The sequence below is a fragment of the Monodon monoceros genome, unplaced genomic scaffold (assembly GCF_005190385.1).
Source record: "Monodon monoceros isolate NGI ecotype Baffin Bay Population unplaced genomic scaffold, NGI_Narwhal_1 Super_Scaffold_22, whole genome shotgun sequence".
In the NCBI taxonomy this organism is placed as follows: Eukaryota; Metazoa; Chordata; class Mammalia; order Artiodactyla; family Monodontidae; genus Monodon; species Monodon monoceros.
In genome coordinates this window covers 120135202-120143996 of record NW_021703779.1, presented here as the reverse complement: position 1 = coordinate 120143996, position 8795 = coordinate 120135202, and the positions used below count along the sequence as shown (strand labels likewise).

The following is an 8795-nucleotide window of genomic DNA, read 5'->3' as shown; positions in this document are numbered from 1 at the left end:
CTTTACCCTCTTTGCCTATAACACACAGATGTGATGCCTGGAAGTACAGGAGCCATCGTACAGCCACATGGTAATGTTGGGGAGGAAGAAATTTTCCTCTACCCTTCTAGGTTCTTCTGGCTAGTCTAAATTGACATGAGACAGATTAGCAGGAGGAAATCAAACAAAGTTTAATAACATGTATGCATGGAAGAGACCCAGGAACACTGAGTAACTCACCAAAATGGCTGAAACCCTCACCTTATATACCATCCTCAGGTAAAAACGAAAGAGGATGTTGATGTAGTTAGTGGTTTGGGATTTCACGGGGGAGAAAGGCAATTGACATGGAGATGGAAAAGCAAATGTTTGGTAAATAAATGTTTGCTGGGCCAGGCAGAGACATTGGGCCACAGAAAGGAATTTTAACCAACAGACTTAGCTAAGTCCGTCCCTGTCCACACACCTAGTTCGTAATTGTAGTTATCTTTAGGGATAGCTCCCTTCCTGGAACAGGTCCTCTATCCACATTCTTTTAGGCACTTAGGGGGAAAGTCAAAGGTTCTTCCTGAGTCTTTTGGGCCTTGATTGTTTTCAGCTCCAAATAATCCGCATGCCAAAGAGACATTTTGGGGTGGCAAGTTTTACTCCCCTACAGTAATGATGGTGAAACACAAAAAGCCTTAGTCCTTTAATTCAAAGGACTAAGTCTTTTAATTCAAAGACTATTTAATTCAAACAATGCCTGCTCATTTTTGGATTTCTGTTATTGTGAGAGAAGATAACTCCTATTTGAACCACTGTTCTTCAGGTATTCTGCTATTTGCTAATACATTTCTAGCTAATGGAATTGGCTCATCGCTATTTAATAGGTAAGGACAATAAAACTTAAAATGAGAAATGACATGTCCATTAACATAACAACAGCAGGGGAATGGGTCTTTAGCTTTCTGTACATTTTAATATGCTAATACACTTAAAATATTTTAAATGGAATCTTAAGCTAAGAAAATGAAAATTGTTATGCTTTTAAAAATAGAGCAAATCTGGTAAAAAGATCTCAGTTACTTCTAGACTAGAGCACATTACCATTCTCTGGAGGCTGCTCTGAGCTCTAACATTTTCCATACTTATTAAGAAAACTGATGCATATATACAAGCATTTTTCTATGGTATTTACTCAAGAGTGGAATTGCTGGGCTACGGAGTACGTGTGTCTTCAATTTTATTAAATAATTCCTAACTGTTTTCCAAAGTGGTTATATTAATTGCACACGTCCACTGATAGAGTATTAGAATTATATGTTTTTCACCACTGGATATTATCAGACTGTAAAAATTTGCCAGTCTGGAATGTGGGTAATGATCTTGTACTGTCGGGTTTTTTGTTGTTGTTTTTTAGTTTTTATTTCATAATCATAAACAACTTTGCAATCCAGCTAAACTTGGAGGGGGATAAGGAAAATATGGAACCGAAAGAACTGCAGTAAGAACACAAAAATTATAGGATATTTCGAGCAGATGGGGGTGAAGGGGTGCTCTCCTGAGCTACAGAAGGAATGTCTGGTGGTTAAGATAAAACACAATTCAGGTTTATAAGATTTGTCCACAGTCAGCAATGGTGATCTTCTTGCTGGTCTTGCCATTCCTGAACCCAAAGCACATGGCTTCCACAATATTCTTGCCCTCTTTCACCTTGCCAAAGACCACATGCTTGCCATCCAACCACTCAGTCTTGGCAGTGCAGATGAAAAACTGGGAACCGTTTGTGTTGGGGCCAGCATTTGCCGTGGACAAGATGCCAGGACCCATATGCTTCAGGATGAAATTCTCGTCATGAAATTTCTCCCCATAGATGGACTTGCCACCAGTGCCATTATGGCGTGTGAAGTCACCACCCTGGCACATAAATCCCAGAATTATTCTGTGAAAGCAGGCACCTTTGTAACCAAATCCTTTCTTCCCAGTGCTCAGAGCGCGAAAGCTTTCTGCTGTCTTTAGAACTTTGTCTGCAAACAGCTCGAAGGAGATGCAGCCCAAGGACTCTCCCTGGATGGCGATGTCGAAGAACACGATGGAGTTGACCAAGGTGTGCAGCGCGGGAGGCTCAGGGCGGCGGCATCTGCAAGGCCTCTGGTACTGTGGTTTTAATTTATATTTTCTTCAGTTGAGTACCATTTCAAATGATCTTTGGACATGTGGAATTACTCTGTTTTGAAGGAACTGTTCAAATCTTTTGTTCATTTTTCTGTAGAGGTCTTTGTTGTCTTTTCCTTATTGATTTGTAAGATTATATATAAATATATATACCTGATTCTCATTATTCACAATAGTTATGTTCTACAAAGTCACCATAAACACTGAATTAGCAAATGATGAACTATGCTCTTAGGAAAAATACAGGATTAGGTTCCTACGGGTCTCTGGTGACATTTTCACCGACTGAAGTGTCATTTGTGTTGTATAGGTTCTTTGCCAATGTCCTTTTAAAACAAGCCAGTCTCATCAGCATTGTAAATCTTCTCTTCCCATTACTCTTTTCCTGTACAACACTTAGTGGATACTTTTAAAATTCTTCCACAGCCTCCTGACCTGCAGAACCTGCCTCACCTACAAGTTTAACGTTTTTCACACCATATTGCCTTTTGAAACAAGCAAGCCAATCAGCCAGGATTAGTCAAGAAGGTTTAATATTTTCCTAACCCTGAGTAATCTGACTGTAAATTTCTTTGGCTTTCAGCCTCACAACATTGAGGCCCACTATGCTTTTATTAATTGGTTATCATCTTATAAATCCACAGACTTAACCACTCTTCCATCTTTTCCATAGCATCATCACACACTATAGCTGTTACTTTAGCACTTTCCAGAGCTGCCTGATGTAAAGATGGACAAATTTCCTCTTCCTTTTTCTGGATATACCAAATCGTTGGCTCATTAACTTCGAACTTGTGAAATGTGAAATAAAATGGAGTCACTTATGTTAAGGGGTCTTAAAATAGAGCTGGGAGGCCATTACCAAGGTGGACTTTAGGCATGTCCCAACTGGGTGGAACCCCAATCTGGGTTCTGGCTGGGTTCGAGTCCCAGCGTGTGGGTTCAAGTCCCAATTTGTGTTGCACGGTTTCAGAGCCATGAACTTTTGAACTGGGTCAAACTACAAACCAAGGACTGGGAGTCGGCAAGAACACCTGCAACTTGTCACAGTAACGAACTTTACCTCCCTTCTGCCTCTAATTCCAATTAAAATTCCTTGTAATGCAAAACCCTCTTCTTTGCCTTTAAAAGCTCCTAACTTTTACTCCCTGGTGAGACACTTTGGGTTGCAACCCGAACCTTTGTGCCCCAGTTGGACTTCTTTGATCTCAAATGTCAACTACGAATTGGCACTCACCACTGGCACTTGCCATCTACCTCTACAAGGTTTAAATCTTGTGTTGCTACAGCTGCTGACTTTCAACACCCCTGAAAGCAGTTCAGGGTGGAGAGCAGAAATGAGGCCCTCTGTGCTCTGGGAAAAACTGGCAGAACAGGTCTTCAGACAGACAATTTCAGGAGCCGATTTTATGAGCCCAATTCTTGCATCTCCTCATATCTAGAAAAGCACTAAAAGCCTTCATGGTGACATCTGCTCCTCGTGACTAGCAGTAACCTGCACGAGACAAGCAGAAACCTTCTGTAAAAAAATATGTGCTCTATTGCATATATTCCCCCTTCACCAAAATCACATATATACTGGCCTTCCGCCCTGCCTCTTTGGAGCAGTTTCTCAGAGCTATCTGGGATGCTGTCTCCCGGGCTTCAGTCCTCATTTTGCCCCAAATAAAACTTAACTTGCAACTCTCACGTTGTGTATTTTTTAAGTCGACACAAATAAATGCTTTCTACTTGATTATTGCCTCCTAGGTTTATTTAGGTTGACAAACTCATGGCCAACAGCACTGTAACTCATGCCTGAACAAAGTTTATTAATACTCATAAAGCAAATCATAGCCTGCTTAGGAACACTTGGAGGTGTTCCAAGCACAATGCTGTGCTTGGAGGTCATTTCAAACAGCAAAATCACCGCAAACAAGTGAAAAAAAATGCAAGAAATATGGCGCTAAATAGACCTTGAAAAGAACAATTGTTTACAGTATGAGAGCTGAAATAAGGCAGAGAGCATTGCCTTATTCGACCTCAGCTGGCAATGTCTGTGTTGAAAGACTCAAATTCACCACTCAGTGCATGATCACAAATGACCACAAAAACACGGTAAGTATTGATTTTGGGATTACAAAGAAATTTTAGTGAGCAAATGGATCCACAAGTACCAAATCTGTAAATAATGAGGAGGGATTTTGTATATTGATGTATGTGTGTGTGGTGAAATCAGGGTTAAATTTCATTTTTTTCCCTGTGTATACCCAATTGTCTCAGCACCATTTAAGAAGAAAAAAAAACCGACCTTTCTCCACTCCTCTGCAGTGCTACTTTTGTCAAAAATCAAATATCCATTTATGCAAGTTTCTATGTGATATTATGATTTATAATGAGAAGTATGTATTTGGTCTTTGTCCTGTTTCTGGCTCAGAGATCCTAAAACACTTGGAATTTCCTAAGGATGAGAGCCATAATGGTGTTTTGTTATGTTAATGAGGTGACTTTTGGAAAGCACTTGAGAAACCTATGGGTGGGGGCTGATTGCCAGGAGAGCCAACCACGTGATTAGAGGGTTGGAACTTTCACTAACCTCCCCCATCTCTGGGGAGGGCCGAGGGGCTGAAGGTTGAATTCAGTTTGCCAACGATCAATGATTTAATCAATCATGCCTATGTAATGAAACCTCCATAAAACCCCAAAAGGACGGAGTTTGGAAAGATTCTGGTTTGGCAAACGTGGAGATTTGGGGAGAGTGGTGTGCCTTGAGAGGGCTTGGAAGCTCTGCACCCCCTCCCACATGACTTGCCTATACATCTCTTCCATCCTGCTGTTCCTGAGTCATGTCATTTTATAACCAACCGGTGATCCATCCAGTAAGTAAAACGTTACTCTGAGTTCTGTGAGCTGATGTAGCAAGTTAATCAAGCCCAAAGAGGGGATTGTGGGAACCTTTGATTTATAGCTGGTTGGTCAGAAGAACAGGTGATAACTTGGACTTGAGACTGGCCTCTGAAGTTGGGGTCAGGAGCAGTCTTGTAGAACTGAGCTCTTAACCTGTGGAATGTGATGCTGTCTTCAGGTAGATAGTGTCAGAATTGAGATAACTTGTAGGACACCCAGCTGGTGTCCCAAGAATTGTTGGTATGGAAAAACCCCTCTCACCACATTGGAAATTGGTGACCCAAACAATTATAGCAACTCTATTTCTGCCTTCTCCTGTTCTGTCCGTTTTACTGTCCCTATACCAATATCACACTGCCTTAATTACTATAACTTTATAATTATTTTTTAAATTTAATTTAATTTTTGTCTGCATTGGGTCTTCGTTGCTGCACATGGGCTTTCTCTAGTTGTGGCTACTCTCCTTTGCGGTACACGGGCTTCTCATTGTGGGGTGGCTTCTCTTGTTGCAGAGCATGGGCTCTAGGCACATGGGCTTCAATAGTTGTGGCACGTGGGCTCAGTAGTTGTGGCTCGCAGGTTCTAGAGCACAGGCTCAGTAGCTGTGGCTCACGGGCTTAATTGCTCCACAGCATGTGGGGTCTTCCCGGACCAGGGCTCGAACCCATGTCCCCTGCATTGGCAGGTGGATTCTTTACCACTGCACCACCAGGGAAGTCCCAGATGTTATCTTTTTAAATGTCACTTTCTATCTGTTGTTGATGGTACATAGAAATACCATTCTCTTTTATGTGTTTTTTTATGGAGAACTTGCTAAACTTACTTATCAATTCTAATAATTTATCTCTATATTATTTTGTATTTCTATGTGCATAATTATATATACAATGTGCATATATATATATATAATGTCATCTTCCCCTGCCCCCTTTCTGATGAATATAACTTGACCATGCTGGCTAGGACTTCAGTACAAATGTTAAATTGAAGTGGCGGTAGTGGGCCTCCTTGTGTTGTTCCACATTTCAATGGAAATTGCTCAGTGTGTCACCATTAAGTATCTTTTGTAACCGTCAGTTTTCAAGTAAAGAAAGTTAAAAAAATTTTTTTTTTTTTTGGTCACACTGTGCGGCTTGTGGGATCTTAGTTCCCCAACCAAGGATTGAACCCAGGCCCTCAGCAGTGAAAGCAGAGTCCTAACCACTGGACTGCCAGGGAATTCCCTTAAAGGAAGTTAGTTTTCTTATAGAAATTTAGCCAAGTCTTTCTATTATGACTATGTTATTAATTATATCAAGTGATTTAACTCCACCTATTTCGATGATCCTATGATTCTCCCATTTTAATATGGTAATATGGTACATTACATTAATTAAAATTTTAAAGCAAAACAGAACAAGCATTTCTGAAATAACTCCACAATCTAATGATATATTATCCTTTTTTCCTGTTGCTGATACTTTGTGAGGATTTTTGCACGTATACTTTGGAATGAGATTCACAAGTAATTTTCCTTTCTTATACAACTCTTGTTAGAGTTTTAACAAGCTGTTAGGCTCACAGAATGAGTTGCAAACTGTACCTTCTTATTCAATTATTGGGAATGATAGTGTAATGCTGGAATTATTGCTGTCTTGAATGTTTGGTAGAACCACTAGTGAAGCTCTTTGTACCTGCAGCTTTCAATGTAGGAAGATTTTCATTACTAATGCAAATGCTTTAATCATTAAAGAACTATTCAGTTTTAAATTGCTTCTGGGTAATTTTTGGTAAATTATAGTTTTCTAGAAATTTATACATTGTATCTAAATATTAAGTGTATTGCCATAAAGTTGTTCATGACATTCCCTTATTAATATCTGAAAGATCTGTGACAATCTTTTGTTGTTCATTCTTAATGTGTCTTGGCAGACATTTATTGAATTTTTAGAATAAATGTTATTTTTAATTTTAATTAATTGCAGAAAAATTGCAAAATTTAATTACAGAAAAATTTTAAATACAGAAAAATTGCAAAGACAGTACAGACTTCCTGTATACTTTGCACCCAGTTTCCCCTATTATTAACATATTATATTAGTATCATAAATTTGGTAACAAGCCACCAATATTGGTATCCTATTATTCACTAAAGTCCATACCTTATTCCAATTTTTTTTAACTTTTCACATTATGTCCTTTTTCTGTTTCAGGATCCCATCAATGATCTCACATCACATTTAGCTGTCATGTATCCTGAGGCTCCTCTAAGACAGTGACAATTTTTCAGACTTTCCTTGTAGTTTCGGTGTCAATATTTTTAGGTATTGGTGAGGTATTTTATAGAACATCCTTAAAGTGGGATTTGTCTGATGCTTTTCTTATAATTAGACTGGGGTTCGGTTATACACTATCAACAAGACTTATGACTTTTAATGACCTTGATCACATGGCTGAGGTAGGGTTTCTCCAGGGTAAAGTTACTTCTATTCATCTTTTCTTTTTTTTTAACATCTTTATTAGAGTATAATTGCTTTACAATGGTGTAACAGTATCTGCTTTATAACAAAGTGAATCAGTTATACATATACATATGTTCCCATATCTCTTCCCTCTTGCATCTCCCTCCCTCCCACCCTCCCTATCCCACCCCTCTAGGTGGTCACAAAGCACCGAGCTGATCTCCCTGTGCTATGCGGCTGCTTCCCACTAGCTATCTATTTTACATTTGGTACTGTATATATGTCCATGCCACTCTCTCACTTTGTCCCAGCTTACCCTTCCCCCTCCCGTATCCTCAAGTCCATTCTCTAGTAGGTCTGCATCTTTATTCCCGTCTTGCCCCTAGGTTCCTCTGACCATTTTATTTTTTCTTTTTCTTTTCTTTTTTTAGATTCTGTATATATGTGTTAGCATACGGTATTTTCCTCTTTCTGACTTACTTCACTCTGTATGACAGACTCTAGGTCCATCCACTTCACTACAAATAACTCAGTTTCGTTTCTTTTTATGGCTGAGTAATATTCCATTGTATATATGTGCCACATCTCCTTTATCCATTCATCTGTCGATGGACACTTAGGTTGCTTCCACGTCCTGGCTATTGTAAATAGTGCTGCTGTGAACATTGTGGTACTTGACTCTTTTTGAATTATGGTTTTCTCAGGGTATATGCCCAGTAGTGGGATTGCTGGGTCATATGGTATTTCTATTTTTAGTTTTTTAAGGAACCTCCATACTGTTCTCCATAGTGGCTGTATCAGTTTACATTCCCACCAACAGTGCAAGAGAGTTTCCTTTTCCCCACACCATCTCCAGCATTTATTGTTTGTAGATTTTTTTTTTTTTTTTTTTCGGTACGCGGGCTTCTCACTGTTGTGGCCTCTCCCGTTGCAGAGCACAGGCTCCAGACGCGCAGGCTCAGTGGCCATGGCTCATGGGCCCAGCCACTCCGCGGCATATGGGATCTTCCCAGACCGGGGCACGAACCCACGTCCCCTGCATCAGCAGGCAGACTCGCAACCACTGCGCCACCAGGGAAGCCCTGTTTGTAGATTTTTTGATGATGGCCATGCTGACCGGTGTGAGGAGATACCTCACTGTAGTTTTGACTTGTATTTCTCTAATGAGTAGTGATATTGAGCACCCTTTCATGTGTTTGTTGGCAATCTGTGTATCTTCTTTGGAGGTCTTCTGCCCATTTTTGGATTGGGTTGTTTGTTCTTCTGATATTGAGCTGCATGAGTTGTTTGTAAATTCTGGAGATTAATCATTTGTCACTTATTTCATTTGCA

The 8795-nt window shown here is 39.9% G+C and overlaps 1 pseudogene; it reads right to left on the bottom strand.

The window, feature by feature from the left end:
• Window positions 1-1572: 1572 nt before the first annotated feature.
• LOC114905910 overlaps window positions 1573-8795 on the bottom strand; it is a 20016-nt pseudogene continuing 12793 nt past the window's right edge.